The 18,509-nt window shown below is 47.9% G+C and overlaps 1 long non-coding RNA gene across 1 annotated transcript in view; it reads left to right on the top strand.

Annotated features, from left to right (window-relative positions):
• LOC144166891 (uncharacterized) overlaps positions 1-18,509 on the top strand; it is a 36,774-nt gene that overhangs the window by 9,312 nt on the left and 8,953 nt on the right. The window contains exon 3 of the long non-coding RNA XR_013321787.1: positions 13,309-13,405. This is a non-coding gene — a long non-coding RNA (uncharacterized LOC144166891). The remainder of the gene's footprint in view (positions 1-13,308; positions 13,406-18,509) is intronic.

The raw sequence follows: 18,509 nt of genomic DNA, 5'->3' as shown, positions 1-18,509 counted from the left end.
GGTTGGGTGTCCACACGATGCGGGTAAACGAAAGAGGGGGCTTTAGGATAGAATTTGGAGCGCCAGGGTGGAAACACGGCCTTGCGCGTAGCGTCGTCGGCAGGCGGTTTGTGAGTCCGTGAGCACAGTGATAGTTGGAGTCGTAGGGTGAGGGATGGCGAGGACCATAGCGGCTTCTTCTGCCGTGTTCGTTGATGATGTTTGGAGGCTGGAAGTAACGATCATAAAATTTTATGTGCTAAATAAAAGTCGTGTGTTCGTTCTTTCTTCGGATGAATTACGAATAAACCGACCGTTGTACAGTAACGGTATGAGAGAAAAAAGAGCAGAATTCAAATAATGTAGTTCAGCGCACCCAAGCTGTACCTGGGTGAGGCGCGCCGTATTCGAGGGCTCGGGAATATTTTGACAACTAGGGAACCTTTACGTGCGACGAATTCGCGACACGTGGCGGTTTTCAAACTCTGATCGCAATTAGGACCGACAGACCGGACAAACGGACGGATGGACGGACGGGTTGGTGGGTGGAAAGACGCATGGATTGCCGGACGGACGAACGGACAGGGAGCTAATTAAAATTAAGGGAGGGAGCTTATTAAAATGGAGGGAGCGCTATCCCCTACACTGCATAAAGGAGGAAGGAAGCAAGGAAGGAAGGATAAGGCAGTACATATAAGGCAGGGAGGTTAACCAGAAAAGAGTCCTGTTGGCCACCCTACACATGGGAAGTAAGAAAGCAGGGATAAATAGAAAGAAAGCGTATATAAAAAGATGAGGAGTAGAGCTTGAGGAGCGAAAAGAAAGGGTGAAGGAAGAAAAAGATGACAGCGCACAACAAAGGAAATACAGCGGTTGTCTTCAATCACTGGCTGCGAAAATATGGATGGTAGCGAGCTTTCAGTGACGTTTTTGAACAACGACGGTACCATAGGAATAGGGGGAAATGAGTTCTGTATTTCAGAATGCTACACAAGCGACGGCTAACGTCACCGAAAACGACCAAGGCCGTTGTGTTGTTTCTGAAAGCATCGCCGACGGACAGTTTAGGCATTGTAACAGATATACGCAGTACTAGCCAGTCCACCCATAGATGTAAGGGCACTTATGGCAGACCAATGAGCCAGCAGCAGCAATTTGTACCCGCTACGCTGGGCGCACACTGAAGTAGAAGCATCACCGCTGCTTTTTTTAGTCTGTAAAGGGAGCAGTGCTCTGAGTGCGGGGTTGAGAGAGTTGAGGGTCAACCCACCACCGTGTGGTATTAGCTGCTCTGCGTACTCTCTAGACCTAATCCACAACGCGGCGTGCCAAAGGACACGGCATGTTTTTAGTCTAGTGGCGACGGTAAAAAGAACAAAAAAGAGCGGAATAAGGAGGAAAGCGGGCACCATAAAAATTAAGGCGACGTACCGTAAAGGGACGAGAACAAATCGAAAGGTCTATTGTGAGCACCAAAGAACAGAGCATGCTCATGACGTTTACCACGTGTGTAAGCGGATCAAAAAACCCTAGATTCAGCGATACAAGAATTCTCACTATATTTTTAACTCCTTTGAGATCTTTTTGAAATAGCGCGATACATTCCATCGTTTACCTTGAATGATAAATAACGCGGCTGATCTTTCCGCAAAATCTATCAGCCATTCTACTCTGTGAAGGTGGATGATGAAATTGAGCAAAGGTGCGAACTCATTTATTGTCTGAACTGGTGATTATCGCGACAAAAGGTACGAAAACTTATACATGCATGAGTATGGACGACCACTACCGTTCCGAGTAGCAGGACCAAACTAGACACGAGTGAAGTTTTGACGTGCCCGCCCCACGGTGACGTATCAGCCACAACTAGAGAAGGGAGAGCGTTTCCGACACCGTTTGGAGCTCTGACATCATAATGTTACATGACAGCCTTTGGTGACGTTACTGGGTGGCGCCAAGCTTGACACATTAAAAGAGCTGCCCTCGGGTTGGCTTTCTTGCATGACATTAACGTTGCGCAAAGAAACCTGGCAGGGTTGCGAAAATAGAAAACAAAACTATTTTTTGCACGCATTCAAACGATACTGAAATAAACTCACGCACGATTTCGACTGATGTTATGGTAGTTCACTTAGTATTTTGGAACATCGCTTATTTTGCAACACAACACAAACATAAAAAACGGACCAATGCCCTCGATAGCCTTGGTTAATTTTCGTAATTACTGTCTGTAGCTTTCATAACATCATTAGTCATTCCTAGTAGCAGGGACCTCGTGCTTTACCTGAGGGTTGAAACTGCGCAGAAAGTAAAAAAAAAAAAACAGGCTGTTGGTGTGTCATAAAAAAATAAACAGTAGTAGCATCCGGTGTTCTTTAATTACTTTTACGGAGAAAGTTAAAATTGCTCAGTAAAGCCCAACACAAGACTCTGAAAAAAGAACTATACCCCCTCAAGTACCGAAAGTACATTGTTCTTGTAGTACGTACGCTTGTGTTGTCGTGGAACTTCAATGGCCTGAGCTCACCCTGAAATGGGTTCCACCTATATTAAAACGCATTTGTTGGTATTTTGGTCAAGAAAAGTTAGCTTACATGGACAAGGAAAATCTCAATATGTTGGGGAATCCGAAAAGAGCCAATTGATAGACACGTGGTTCCACACCTTTGCATAAAAACTTCATGGTGATGTAAGCATTCATTATTATTTGAAAGTTTTTTTTTCAGTAATTGTACGTAAATGAAACTCCGTACCAATACTAATAGTTGAACTCACTAACATTTGACAGGAAGCCTCCGATTTTGAATAAGCTTCTTTGAAGGAAGAATTGGCAAGTCCCTGAAATGCAACCTGATGATGTAAGCGAAACAGTCTGACCTATATGTTAGTAGTTTAGTACAGCGGCTGCCCTGGATAGGCAGTGGCCGCCGGTTCAACCCTTTGATCACTTAAAAAAACACTTAATTTTAGTTTATTCGAGGGGGAAACGAGGTCACACTTCTGACATAGAAATTGTAGAGCAAAGTCATTACTGTAATCACAGTTAAGGTACAGCAAATTTAGCGTTACCGGTGGTCTTCCTCTTATCCTTGTTTCTGCTTCACCAATAATTATCTCTTCTTATACTAAAATCACAGTAGCTTGAAAGTTAGTAGATGGGACGTGGTTGTTGTAAATGTCTACAACTCATTATTTTCAGGTAAAATGTTTTCTTCCTGAAAGGGCTTGGATATGCCTTTCTGTGTGTTACGCTTTGTCAGGAAAGGCTGTCTCTATGGCAAAGATAGCACAATACACGTCACAACCCGTGGCTTCCGCTCAATATCAGTGGGAAGAGTCAACTCTTGCCAAGCGAAGAATGAAAACACAGGGGCGGAAAAGATGAGTTTGCTGTGCACTGATTTTTTTATTTAGGTAGTGTGTAACATGGATAAGTTTTTAGCAAAGCTAAAATATCCACTTAAACATGGAATGAGACGAACAGTAGAAGTAATAGCGGAGAACTTCATGTAGCTAAGAAGTGGATGGGGCTCCTTAGCTCAGGAGCTGTGGTGATGACTTGGCCGTCTCTGCCCCGGAGACCAGTCATTCCTGGTGCTGACGTCCAGGTTAGTACTCGTCGTCAGGTTCACTCGAAGCTCGGGGAGGGTAAGAAGGAGAGGGAGGAGGAGGGATGGCGGGGTTGTGGGCAGACCTCATAGCGATATGGACATGGGTGCCTGGTTGAAAAGAATTATGGAGGGTCTTGTGTTGGACATTAGTAGTGTAGCCAAGTGAGGAAAAGGAAGTGCTCGTCTGGATGTTAGGGGTAGTTTCCTCATCACAAACAGGATCCTGGATCCTGTTTCTGTAGCTTGGGATGAGGGGAGGGAAGGACATCCAGACGAATAGTGAAAGAAAAAAACTGATGCCACGTGATGCCGCCAAAGACGTTTAGGTGCCAAAATTCTGCCCATACAAGATAGACCAAACTGGTACTTTACATATTTTGATATATTGCCGTAAGTTTCACTGCGATTTCTTTGTGCGTGCCAGTAAGAAATGGCGTTGCATGCTGTCACGGGACAGCAGACTTGCTGGTTTTATTCATATATCCGTTCATTGCACAGCCCTTCTGCATAGGTAATTAGCACACAGCTAGTGGGTTCAGCTGCAGTTGCTACACTTGTTTTACATGTATGTGTCTTTTCACAATTTTTTCTTTTGTGGGCTTGATCAAAATGTACCGTCAGTTGGCCAGCATGCCACAATTGTATATAACAACCACGAAGGCTGCGGAAAACCTACGGTTGTATGCTACTAGATGTACATGCATGTCGAAGCCATCAGTCATTTTATTGAATTTTTCAGTCGCTGAATTGCGCCCTGCTGGAAAAAAAAACGGGGGGGGGGGGGGTTGCAGCGGAGCATCATCTGTTAGTTTTGCACTAATGCCAGCAGTAAAATAAAGGATAGGAGACCAGTGTAATGCAACCGCGTAAGCGTGAAACGATTTTATTGCGTATCATGGCTTTCCTTAGATCACGGCCTGCCGGCATGCAAACAACACCACCAAAGTCAGACATTCCTCGACATGGCGACCTCCGTTTCTGCAGCCACAGCACGGGGCCCCTTTTACTTAGAAAAATCTCACTTGGCACACAGAGCACAGAGGTGTAGAGGTCATTTCACCCTCATGTCAACACCCCTTCATATGAGTTACTTTCAGCCCTACATCTGCGATACCAGCACAGTTCTGTTTAATCTTTTCACCATCAAAATATGCTTTTGTGCAAGTCTCTTGTACTCCAAAAGGTGACGAAATTCGCTGAGTATACCTGCAGCACTAGCTGGCAGTCAGTTTTTTGTCTAGCCAGTGCACTTGAGTTCTGCACATTATTTTTAGTAGCAGGGCTCCACTAGCCTTGTTGGATCATTACACACTGTCTCAGAGTTCTCAGCCTCAGGAAAAAATGACGGTGCATGTTCATTCACGCCACGAAAAATATATCGGAATATGAAATAAACGTCAGCTTCAAGTATGTATTTCCGATTACACCAAACAACGCTGGCCAACTAACAAAACCCAACTACGAAAAACTTAATGTTTCACTAATTAAGTTATGCGAACTGCTCATGTTTCCATATGCCCTGTTTGTGTTCAAGCTAGTAATTGTCTGGCATGCTTTGGAGTGCAAGGGCCATCTAAACGAGATATATTCTAAAGGTAATCAGCTGCTCCCGTTAAGACAGGCGTATGCTAATTTGTCTTCCAGCTTTCTTGCAAAGCAAACTATACTACTTCGTGAAAAAGCTCTTCTTCAGGGCAACCTCCTTGCACCACCACCACAACACCTGGCAATAACAAACAACGGAAGAATTTTGCGCTCCCTTTGTAGTTGGTGCGAATTTTGGCTCACACTATTTTGACCCCCTCAAAAAAGGTATGAGAGCGGGGGTGTTAGAAAAAACAAATTCCCGTACCAAGGTGATTTATAACAAATTCAACATGTGTTACATGCCGAACATCGTACACCCTGAAAGGATGAACCAAACAATAGCCCAACTGCTGCTAGAGAAAGCCACAACCCCAAGAGCAAATTTAAATTTCTGTAAGCAGCTGTAACGTTGAACGAAATATAGTTCTGCTGATAACACGATAACAATTTCTCGTGGTATCAGCGCACTATAATCACACAGACTTGAAGTGTTTATGTATTGATGAAATATGGAACGAGACAGTTGGAACAACATGAGTGAGGGAACGCGGTTGCCTCACATATGTCGCGACACTTTAGCGAATCCCCCAGCACCAGTTTAGCTTAACTAGTGCCCTATCAATGGCTCACTGGAGACAGACGATGTTCTAAGGCAACGCTGCGAACGAGCGAAAAGGGGCGCTCGGACGAAAACGCGAGCGCACCAAGTTCCGCAGACTCGCTTCCAACTCTGGTCCGGCGGCCGTTCGCCTCACCGAGGCAAACCGGAAAACCAGCAAAGTGACGTCAGCAGGTGCTATCACGTGACATTTTGACGTCAAAGCGTAAAACGGTGCCGGAAATGCTCTCCCACTGGATATCAAAACGAGAAGAAACTAGGCGTTATTGCGCTTGTAACAACGGGAAACAGGGGCGGTGCGAGCTTAGACGTGGCTGAGGCCGGGCGCGCACAGCTGCAAATATTTGCGAAATCTTTTGAGTTAAAACAAGTACAGGACACAAGTAAAAGCCAGAAGCACGCAAACAAGGAAGCGAGCGAACAGCCAAGTTAACACACAAGAAGGCCTCGCACTTCAAATGCACCCGCAGCCTTGGGATAGAGCCCCAGCGTGGATGACTAGCGCCATCTCGAGAAACCAGGAGGAAACTACATCTATGGGTACACTCGTTATTGCAGCGGCGAAGAGAGGGCGCAATGGGTGTGTTTTGGCGAACCACAAAATACACGACACCCCAGCACAGAACAGGGAGGATTTTAGAGAAGCAAAGGTCTAGCTCAAGGCCCCTGTATTTTGCAAAGGTAGCGTACAAAAAGGAGAGGAGAATCTCCTCCTCGCCATCTACGTCTCTCCTCACCCCGTCGCCCTTTTCTGCTCCCCTATTGGACCAGGCTCGACACGTGACCAATGACCTCCGATGACCCCCCCACCCCCCCGGCGAGTTTCCCTTTTACCGGGCAGTGACGCCATTAGGGAGCGTAGGACGACGGGCGCGCATGTGCGCTGCACGTGAAGACAAACACAGGTATACATATTGTAACGTGGCGGCAGATGACACGAACCATGAGGAACGAAGCGATGTATTTACAGGACTATTTACAGACAGCCATTTCGAGCCCGGGCTCGCTGCGCCCCGCACCCATCTTCTTCTTTGTCGTCATTAGTGGTGGGCCATGCCGGCGCGGGTATTGTCCCGTCCCGTGACATCACCTCCCCGGTCGATGAAGACCGTCCCGGTCGACGACGAGGCAAATTGGCGATTAAATGCGGATGAGATGAAAAATGCAGTGACGAATCCCTTGCCGCCACAGATGATGATGACGACGTTGATGATGCCTGGCCAAGCAACAGCAATGGCGTCAGCCGTGATGAAGCACCCAAGGTCCTTGAGCCACGTCGGACGAAAGGGCGGGGGAACACATCGTCGGCGTGTCTGGGTCGGCTCGTCTCGGCTTGTCTTGACTCGAGTCTTCCGGGCTGGGGACACGGGGCGGGGACATCGTCTTGTTCTGGTCTCGATTGGGCTGGGGTGGTCCGGCGCGGCCTTATTGTCCTTGGCCGCTGCGTCCACGTCGATGCGATGCGGTGCTGGGGCCAGGATGGGGATGACGAACCCGCACCTCCACCAAATGTAACGTGCCGGCAGATGACACGAACCATGAGGAACGAAGCGATGTATTTACAGGACTATTTACAGACAGCCATTCCGAGCCCGGGCTCGCTGCGCCCCGCACCCATCTTCTTCTTTGTCGTCATTAGTGGTGGGCCATGCCGGCGCGGGTATTGTCCCGTCCCGTGACAATATTTTTTCAAGTTGGTCTCGGCTGCATCGCGATACCGACTTGCTGTGTCGTTGGCTGCTTCGTAGCGTTGCAAAAGGCGACCAGCTGTTGGTGTTCCAGGAGAGAAAAATGACGTTAAACGACGAGCGATACGGCTGCACTGCACCGGGAGAAAAAGCTTTTATTTTTGTTTTATGTTTTATAGTTGTTTTGTTTATGGGGTGCTTGTTGTGAACGTACTTGTCAGTGGTGAACACAGGAGTAGGGGGGGGGTTCATTCGCGTCTTGACCATAAGACATTATTTCCAAGATAATGTTTCAACCGTTCCTTCGGAACAGGGTCCTCAGTAGACGTGAGCGATGCAGCATACAAAATAGCTGTGATCCAAAAAAAAATTCTGAGGCATTGATAATAGGGAATAGCACCGGCATACGAAAATATTAGCAATTTAGCAAGGAAGAAGTTTCTGTGTATGCTCTGCTGGGAACAAAATGTCCTATTTTTGCAACAAGAATGTCAGCTTTAGTTCCCATAAAATAAGGACGATGGATAAGTCGCAAGTAAAACTACGATGCAGAATGTGCGCGCGCACACGGGAACAAAAACATTTTTTTTAAAACTGAAGGGGAAATGGAACCACGTGAGTGCATTTTTGGACCTTAAAAAATTAAAACTGCGCGTATATAGGCAATAAAATTCCCTCCCATGTAGCGTGCATAGACTGATGCAGTTTCTTTTCGAAACGCGTCCACTAAACAGAACACCTTGCTTTGTAATATACACGGGGCAGTAACGAAAACTGTATAGGAGTGTGTTTGTGCCAGATCTATGCGGCGCCGATTCTGCTTTTAATTGAAGATTTGCGTATGCAATAAAAGTACTTTCCTCCCACTGAACGGTTTCAGAGTTTTTTGAGCAAATTGTACACACACGACCAGGGCCGTAGCCAGGAACTTTTTCGGGAGGTTTTAAGGGGTATTGGAAGGGAGGAGTTTTGGTGAAAGCAACACTAGGTCCTGTGTACGCGCTGCCTGAAAAAAATGTCGGAAAAAGGCCTCTTGGCCACGTCCCTGAACACAATTCTGAAAGTACACGTCCATGTTCCCACTTTTAGTACGGTTCTGCGGTTAGAACTCTGCTGGCGCTCATAAGTTTTTGACGTGCCCTTCCGCACATCTGTGAAGTGAACGAAAATGTATAAATGCTAGGTTTTTGATCTCTTAGAATGGTCCCAGATTTTAAATCTCCGGTGAGATACCAGAAAAGGAGATTGAAATCGGCCGGCACGAGCGCGCAGTTTGTTGCCCTCAAAACGTGGCATGATAGCTAAGGCACTGACCAATCACAAACTGTTCTTCCTACACATTATCTGCGAACACCGTTAAGGATTTACGTCCAGAACTGTCGCGTTTTAAGCAAGCACTTCAACGCGCCGCGCATACGAAACGAAACGGTCGGCCGGCGCGCTCCGCTGGAGTCGCTCACTAATGGCGGCCGAGAGAGACGGGTGAGGACGAAACAGCGCGGGGAAGAGAGTTTGCGCTACCTTTGAAAAATACAGGGACCTTAGTCTAGCTTTGCCTATACTGCCAGAAAAGCGTAGTACTGCCAGAAAAACCGAGGACGCCCGCTTGATGGCGCTCTAAACAAGGCTGTGAAGTGAAAGGAACAGAGACAACGACCTGGAAAAAGAGGATGGATGCGAAGAAGTCCTTAGATATCTACAGGATCGGGAAGCAGGAGATCACAAGGGAAAAAGTATTCGATAATACCAAAGGGAGTGCATTGCTTTTTGAAGCCCGGGCGGGTTGCTTGCGGACAAAAACACTTGTCCGCGAGCCGGTACAGAAAGAACTATGCGCAGGCTGCGGAAATGAGCCAGAAAGCATGCGACATATTGTAACGGAGTGCAAAAGTATCCGTCCAGTCCTTACTGATGGAGCCTGCCAGCTTCCGGAAGCCCTTGGCTTTAAGATTAGCGGAAAAGTGAATTGGACAGTAGTAGAGGTTAGTAAAAGAAGGTTAGAATGTTGGTGGGAAAAGAGCAGAGAACAATCTGGGAAGACATTCGAACAAAGAAGTCAGTCTAGCACAAAAATTTCGTAAAAGTATCTTTTTATTTTGACATAATTTTTCTTATTTATTTTGATTGTATTTTTTTGGCGAGGTGATTGTACAGTGGCGTTGCGACTAAGGCCGCTGTGCAACGCCACTCCGTTACAAAGGGGAAGCCACTAAGCATCATCAGCATCATCATCATCATGCAAACATGGCGGATGCTTTTTGCACAGGGTGCCTGAGCTCCTTCAGTTGAAGTTGATCTTTATTCGCATCAAGTCAATACATGATGCTGGAGGTCCGCAGAAAAAGCCGACTAGATGTCAGCTTGACGGAGCCGCAGACCCCCCCCCCCTTTCCCCCACTCCCCCACAGGAAAACTGCGCTCTAGAAGAGGAGTACGAGGAGGAGGAGAAAACTTTATTGAACAATAAAATAAAGCTAGTTAGTGGGCCGGATCCTCATTCCAGGACAAGAGAGTAAGAGTAATTTTCTTCAATTCATAGAACGCCATCATTTATAATAGGATTTGTTCGTTGCGGCTCGAAGGGTTGGAAACCAATGAAGAGCTGCTTGGAAATATTCATCAGTTTTGATTCTTGTAATATATGCACGTATACTATTTATTGCGCTTGTTAACGAGTATCTCATGCCTTCGACACCGTAATCATGTTATCACTGTTCTGGGTGAGAGTCAGATCATTATGATAACAATGGTTACGATAGAAATTCGGAGCACAAAAGCTGCCTTCGAGTACTCTCGACAACGTTGTCTGGGGCGCGATCGCGGTTCCGTAGCACGAACGTTCTCATTGTATTTGCGTGTGAATAAACAACGCACGCTGCAGATAAGCACCTTCTTGCACGCAGCCGTAACGAAAGCCAATTTGTGAGGAAGGGAATGTATTCCATACAACCTGGGAAAAATATCCACACTATCTTTGTGAGCCTCCCAAACATCCCCAAGCCTCCTAACAAGACGTTTGTGACGGTGCAGAAAAATTAAAGTGTTGGACACAGAAAAAAAAAACATTCATCTGATACAAGTCAACAACAACGAAAGAAATAGAAGACAGCCGTTTTATGTCGTGTTGTGTGATGCGCGTGTGTGCTTGGTGCGTAGCATTAGACTGTTGAGTCTTCATAAGAGCATCTCAAAAGTACTGCAGGGAAGCAGACGCATTTTGAATACTTATGGGGGAGCTCTGAGCGCTGATCTTCGCGAATCAGCGAGAAAGGACGAGCTACACACGATCTTCTGACTGATGCTCTGAAGAAAGATGTTCTCTACCCCCTCGTGTGTTGCAAACTTGTGGGGGATACAGCTTGAAATTATTTAGATGTGTCAGAAGCTGGCAAAAATACCTGAAGTACTAGAACTATGATTTTAATGCACAAATCAACAAAGCGGGCGATTTCTAGCACAGACACTGCTGCCCCTCACAAGCGGAGTGTAGCAGACGACAGCGGCGCGAGTCCCTAAGCCGACGTCAGAGCCAGGGGGCACCACTCAAACATCTCACCGCCAATAACCACGCCTAAGCAGCGTGACGTGATTCCCGGTAAGCGGCTTCCTCCTCGGAAGCGCGGATCTTCTTCGGTCTCCCCATCGGTACGTCTGGCAGACCACACCGCTACGAACGAGCCTTTATACCATGTGTTGCGCAGTGACGTCACGGCTTGGCAGGCGTTTCTGGGGCTCGGCGGAGCCATGCCTAGGCGAGCGAAGAGAATGCACAGTGGCGCCAGGGGTCGCTAGGCAACGCGAGGTGACATCATCGCTCCGCGAGGGTTTTTGGTGCGACGGACGGATAACGCTCGGCTTAGACAGCTCGGCAGGTAAAACGACTGTCACATTATTCTAGTTTTTCCGAGCAAGATCGAATACGCCTTAGCCAATACTCTTCACGAACTGGTGTAATGATCTGAACCGACTGTCCTCATGTTGCTACATATATTTTACAAGAGCTCTGGAATCTCTAGAGCTGAGGGAGCTTGAATACGAACAATAACCTTTTGTATGACCTTGGATGTTTCTGGGGTGTCTTGCCTTCCCCTACGCACTCCCCCACCAACAGCTAGAGCGCTTTTGCCCCTTTTAGATTAAAAGAACTATTAGTACCAAGCAAGCAAGTAGGTGACTCAGCGGGCAAGACCAGCTCTCAACATCGTAAAGCAGCTAACCAACAATGTACAGGTGCAAGCGACCAAGTGAGCGCAACTTGAAAATGATACTGCACGAAACTCGACTGGAGAAAAGTTGACACAGGGTTCAATAAAAAGGCATGAAGCAGTGTAAATTCACAGCCTGCGTTGACAAACGCCCGTCTTGTAAATATTGTGCGCCTGAAGTAGCCGTCCTGAACATCCAACATGCGGCTTGCAGGTGCGGATATTAGCCACGATGTGAGCGTTTTTGACTCTGGGTTTGTGTGCAGGTGAAGAACCAATATGGAGGCACACCGCCGGATCCAGAGCTTTTCGATGTAGGCAGTTGCGAAACTCCGCCTCAAGAAACGGCCCGCACCTGGACCCCCCCCCCCCCCCACCCCCTGCTTTGGATCGTACGTACAGTGGCGCCACTGCGGCCGCCGCATGCACTCTCCAAAAATCAAAATAATTACTCAAACTGGCAAATTAACGTTAAATTTTGTTTTAAAGTGCATAATTCTTTATTTTTGTGCTTTCGTAAGTTATTAATTGCTATCTTAACTCCGGTTTTTAGGCTGCGATTGTTTCTGCGTCCGCGCATCTGCCTCGACCGCACTACGGCACAACATAGGTCCGAAAGGAAGTACTAAATTTTGCAGTTATCGTTTGGCCTAAAGCTCATTGTATGCCAAAACTAATCTAGCAGCTGATAAAGCGGCTCTAAATAATCAATTTCAGCTTGACTAAAGTTGTCGGAGCGATTTATTTATTTTTTTGCCGCCAGATGACCGAGTAGGACGCGCAGCAGACTACAGTGCGCAAGCGACGGTTTACCCCATGGTCGCATTTCTTTTTACTACTTTTGCTTCGTATGTATTGCATGGTTGAGCACATTGGGCGCCTTTGGCATAACCAATTTACGTAAGCACTCAAATACCTTTTTTCGCCCAGGTCGTTGCGCGGCGAAGCAAGTTGTATAGTTTATTTCGTCACATAAAGATGGCGCCACTGTAAAACAAGATCCAAAGCAGTGGACCAATCGTAGGGCCACTTTTTGGTGCATGGGGCCTATGGGAAGTTTCGCAACTACTGTATCAAGTAACTCTGCGCCAGATCATCGTGTCGGAGGTGCTTTTCTAGTTCCCGCTCTTTTCAACGGGAATTCAAGGTCCGCCATTTGTGTGTGTGTTTCGTGCTGAAGATTGCCCCGCTAAAAGGAGGAAAGAGGATGTAGCCAGTGCCGTTATTGGTTTACGACGCCGTCCAACTCACAAATTATTATTGGGTTGCATTAGTGAAGTTTAGAATATAGAAGACATCTACAACTTCCACATAGAGGCGGTAAGAATCTGCAGACTGCGTATTGCCACGACTTTGTCGCTTTTTGCAATACCAATAAAATTAACCTGCAAGATTCGGCCAGTTGACGGGAAAAATTAGGTGAAGCTGGCGCACATGTGTATATTAAACGTAGTAGATTGCCTGGACCATTTTCTGAATTCTGCTGCTAATCTGAGTTTGGCTGCGTCTTGGCAAAGTTGTGCATGCGGATCTTGTCTTTTTTTCCAATCCTGAATGATACAAGTGCTCGCGCTTGTAGAATAAAGGGAAACATGATATTGTTCTCCTTCAAATTGCAGAATCTACGAGGGAGGCGAGCCGACATTAGTGGTGGCAGATCCTGAACTTGTGAAGCAAATCTTGGTTAAAGATTTTACGGCATTTCCTAACAAAAGGGTAAGATGAATTTTTCGTCCTGATACCGCGGCTGAGAATAAGCGGCATGTTGTGAGGCGAGGCGGCGCATGTATGAATAACACATGTATGCCAGATGTCTGAATGAAAGACGAGGTTTATATATATATGGGCTCAAAAGTTCTAAAAAAGTTCACATATTCTCGTAAGTGATGATACAGAAAATAGCGCCTGTTTGTTTATTTATTTCCATTTCCCCTCGAGGCCTGAGGTATTAAAGAGCGGAGTGGATACAATGATACAAAGGAAATACAAAATTGATTACATGAGTACAGGCTTCTTAGGTTCCTGGGTATACAATGTTGGCTCAGTGCGGGGCGAAAAAGTTGGTGGTCGAAAACGGTGGATGTTTGTCCGGGAAGGTGGTTCCATTCTTTTGAAGTGCGCGGCATGAAGGACTGAAGGCAAGCTCTTGTTTGGAAGGGATGAATTCCAACTTTATGAACGTGATCAACTCGTAGAGCAATGTACTTTGTTGGAAGTAAGAGTTCGGTGCGAAAATGAGAATTGTCTTTGAATATTTTACGAAATTGGCATAAGCGATAAAACTGTGGATACGATGCAAGCGAAGGAAGGGGCGGTGGGTTTTTCATGAACGTTATGCGAACGGCACGATTGTAGTTATGCCGTATGAAACGAGCGGAATTATTCGGTAGCAATTCTAAGGAGCTAATTAAGTTATCAGTACCAGAATTCCTTATAGAAGAGGCGTATTCAAATTTACTACGGACTAATGTTTCATGTAACATTAGTTTCTATGACATAGGTGCGGAAGAAAGATTACGGCGAAGATACCCGAAAGTTCTGTTAGCACTGCTGATAATCGTGTTAATATGAAGTGACCAGGTAGGCAGGAAATAATGTAAACACCAAGATATTGGTGAGAAATGACTGACTCTAACGGGGAAGTATTAACATAGTACGTAACAGGACGAGATAAGGAGCGAGAAATTCGCTTTGCTTTACATTTGGTAGTGTTAAGGTCCATTAGCCATGTGTCACACTAGTTAGAAATCGCGTTCATGTCAGTATTCAGAATGTGAACGTCGTTTATATCATTAATCTCTGTCTAAATATTACACAGTCGTCCGCGAAAAATTCAATCTTAGAAGAAACACAAGAGGGAAGGTCGTTAATGTATATTAAAGGAGTACTGACACAACATTTCAAACCTGGGATCACTATGTAAATGCTTAATTTTTATATAGAGATGTATCCCAGCAAGTTTGAACAGGAACCGTTCAGCATACCAGATTGTAAATTCATTTGAATCGTTACTCGCACGGCGAAGCTCAGAACGGATACGCTCGGGCAATCCGCCTTTTTCATTGCGCTGTGGCGGCCTCTGGTGGCACCGCCGAGAGGCGATATGGCAGGGGTGCAATTGGGCCGCCACTGCAGCGGAAAGGGAATCATGGCTGCGTTTCCGGTGTTTATTTGTTTTACGTGAATTGTATTGGCGGTGAGATGTTTGAGTGGCGCCCCCTGGCTCTGACGGTTGCATAGGGACTCGCGCCGCTGTCGTCTGCTACACTCCCCTTGTGAGGGGCAGCAGTGCCTGTGCTAGAAATCGCCAGCCTTGATGCTTTAGTGCATTAGAAAGCGCATTTCTAGTACTTCAGGTATTCTTGCCAGTTTCTGACACATCTCAATAATTTCAAGCTGTATCCCCCGCAAGTTTGCGACACACGAGGAGAGAGAGAACTACTTTCTTCCAAGCATCGGTCAAATGATCGTGTGTAACTCGTTGTTTTTAGCTCATTCTCGAGGTTCAGCGGTCAGAGCACCTCGATAAGTATCCAAAACGTGTAGGCTTCCCTATAGTATGGTTGAGATGCTTATGAAGACGCAACAGTCTAATTCTACGTTCCAAGCAGTGGGCACCTACACGCGCATCGCATAGCAAGAATAAAGCGGCTGTCTTCTATTTCTTTTGTTGTTGTTGACTTGTATCAGATGAATATTTTTATTTTTTCCGTGCCTTACGCATTAATTTTTCTGCACCGTCACAAACGCCTTATTAGTAGGTGTGGGAATGTTTGCGAGGCCCGCAAAGATCGTGTGGGTATTTTCTTCAGGCTGTATGGCATACACTCCGTTCTTCACAAATTGGTTTTCGTTATGGCTGCGTGCAAGAAGGTGCATACTCGCAGCGTGCGTTGTTTATGCACATGCAAATACAATGAGAAAGATTGCGCTACGCCATTGCGATCGCGCCTCAGACAACGTTGTCCAGATTGTCCAGAGTACTCAAAGGGTGCTTTTGTGCTAAGAATTTCTATCGTAACCGTCGTTGTCATAAAGACCCGACTCTCAACGAGAACCATTATGGCATGATTACGTTGTTGAAGGCTTGATATATTCGCCCACGAAAGGAATAAACAGTATACGTGCGTATATTACAGGAATCAAAACCGATGAGTATTTCCAAGCAGCTGTTTATTGTTTTCCAACCTTTCCAGATGTAAAAAACAAATCCTGGTCTACTCGGGATGGCGTTCTATGAATTTAAGGGTAATTACTCTTACTCTTTTGTCCTGGATTGGCGACCCGTCGAACTAATCAGCTCGATTTTACTTTTAAAAAATAAGGTTATCTCCTCCTGCTCGTCTCCGCCTCCTCTTGAGTGCAATGTTCCAATAACGCATATCTGAATATTGGAATATTGGGAAGATATGGCTTTAGGAAATGTACTAAAATATTGTTACGTGGCGGCAGGACACAGATGAGACGAACGATGCGATGGAGTGAAGCGATCTATTCACATTATGTACAGTGCGGCCATGACAGAGCTCGCGCAAGGTTCGCGCGAGGCACTTCGTCGTCGTCGTCGTCATCGTCGTTAGTTCAAGTAGCTGTCAGGCATTGTCCACCTTAGTCCCGTAACATCACCCCCCGGTTCGAGGACGACCGACCCGGTCGTGGCCGAGGCAACGCGAGGATTGCGATGAGGATGAGCGATGCGATGACAAGGTACAGTGAAGATGTGCCTGTCGCCACCGATGACGATGATGCACGTGATGATGCCTGGCCCCGCAAAAGCGATGTCTTGAAGACAGAAGCGGACCGTCGGAGGAACTCGAACCACGTCGGACGAGAGGGCTGGGGACGCGGCTTCTGTTCTTTTGGTCTCGGCATGTAGCGGCTCGTCTTCATCGGCTGGTCACGGGCTGGGGTCACGGGGCGGGGGACGCGGTCGAATGCTCGTCGCAGTGGGCTGGGGCTGCCCGACACGGCCGACGTTTCCTCGACGATTCCGCCCGGGCCGAGACGATGCGATGTGGAGGCCAGGATGGGGATGACACCGCACACTCCACCAAAATGTTACGTGGCGGCAGGACACAGATGAGACGAACGATGCGATGGAGTGAAGCGATCTATTCACATTATGTACAGTGCGGCCATGACAGAGCTCGCGCAAGGTTCGCGCGAGGCACTTCGTCGTCGTCGTCGTCATCGTCGTTAGTTCAAGGAGCTGTCAGGCATTGTCCACCTTAGTCCCGTAACATCACCCCCCGGTTCGAGGACGACCGACCCGGTCGTGGCCGAGGCAACGCGAGGATTGCGATGAGGATGAGCGATGCGATGACAAGGTACAGTGAAGATGTGCCTGTCGCCACCGATGACGATGATGCACGTGATGATGCCTGGCCCCGCAAAAGCGATGTCTTGAAGACAGAAGCGGACCGTCGGAGGAACTCGAACCACGTCGGACGAGAGGGCTGGGGACGCGGCTTCTGTTCTTTTGGTCTCGGCATGTAGCGGCTCGTCTTCATCGGCTCGTCACGGGCTGGGGTCACGGGGCGGGGGACGCGGTCGAATGCTCGTCGCAGTGGGCTGGGGCTGCCCGACACGGCCGACGTTTCCTCGACGATTCCGCCCGGGCCGAGACGATGCGATGTGGAGGCCAGGAGTGGGATGACACCGCACACTCCACCAAAATGTTACGTGGCGGCAGGACACAGATGAGACGAACGATGCGATGGAGTGAAGCGATCTATTCACATTATGTACAGTGCGGCCATGACAGAGCTCGCGCAAGGTTCGCGCGAGGCACTTCGTCGTCGTCGTCGTCATCGTCGTTAGTTCAAGTAGCTGTCAGGCATTGTCCACCTTAGTCCCGTAACATCACCCCCCGGTTCGAGGACGACCGACCCGGTCGTGGCCGAGGCAACGCGAGGATTGCGATGAGGATGAGCGATGCGATGACAAGGTACAGTGAAGATGTGCCTGTCGCCACCGATGACGATGATGCACGTGATGATGCCTGGCCCCGCAAAAGCGATGTCTTGAAGACAGAAGCGGACCGTCGGAGGAACTCGAACCACGTCGGACGAGAGGGCTGGGGACGCGGCTTCTGTTCTTTTGGTCTCGGCATGTAGCGGCTCGTCTTCATCGGCTGGTCACGGGCTGGGGTCACGGGGCGGGGGACGCGGTCGAATGCTCGTCGCAGTGGGCTGGGGCTGCCCGACACGGCCGACGTTTCCTCGACGATTCCGCCCGGGCCGAGACGATGCGATGTGGAGGCCAGGATGGGGATGACACCGCACACTCCACCAAAATGTTACGTGGCGGCAGGACACAGATGAGACGAACGATGCGATGGAGTGAAGCGATCTATTCACATTATGTACAGTGCGGCCATGACAGAGCTCGCGCAAGGTTCGCGCGAGGCACTTCGTCGTCGTCGTCGTCATCGTCGTTAGTTCAAGTAGCTGTCAGGCATTGTCCACCTTAGTCCCGTAACATCACCCCCCGGTTCGAGGACGACCGACCCGGTCGTGGCCGAGGCAACGCGAGGATTGCGATGAGGATGAGCGATGCGATGACAAGGTACAGTGAAGATGTGCCTGTCGCCACCGATGACGATGATGCACGTGATGATGCCTGGCCCCGCAAAAGCGATGTCTTGAAGACAGAAGCGGACCGTCGGAGGAACTCGAACCACGTCGGACGAGAGGGCTGGGGACGCGGCTTCTGTTCTTTTGGTCTCGGCATGTAGCGGCTCGTCTTCATCGGCTGGTCACGGGCTGGGGTCACGGGGCGGGGGACGCGGTCGAATGCTCGTCGCAGTGGGCTGGGGCTG

The sequence above is a fragment of the Haemaphysalis longicornis genome, unplaced genomic scaffold (genome assembly GCF_048455015.1).
Source record: "Haemaphysalis longicornis isolate Haplotype H1 unplaced genomic scaffold, Haemaphysalis longicornis Haplotype H1 scaffold_197, whole genome shotgun sequence".
Classification (NCBI taxonomy): Eukaryota; Metazoa; Arthropoda; class Arachnida; order Ixodida; family Ixodidae; genus Haemaphysalis; species Haemaphysalis longicornis.
The sequence above is the reverse complement of the archived record's forward strand: the minus strand, read 5'-3'. Positions and strand labels throughout refer to the sequence as shown.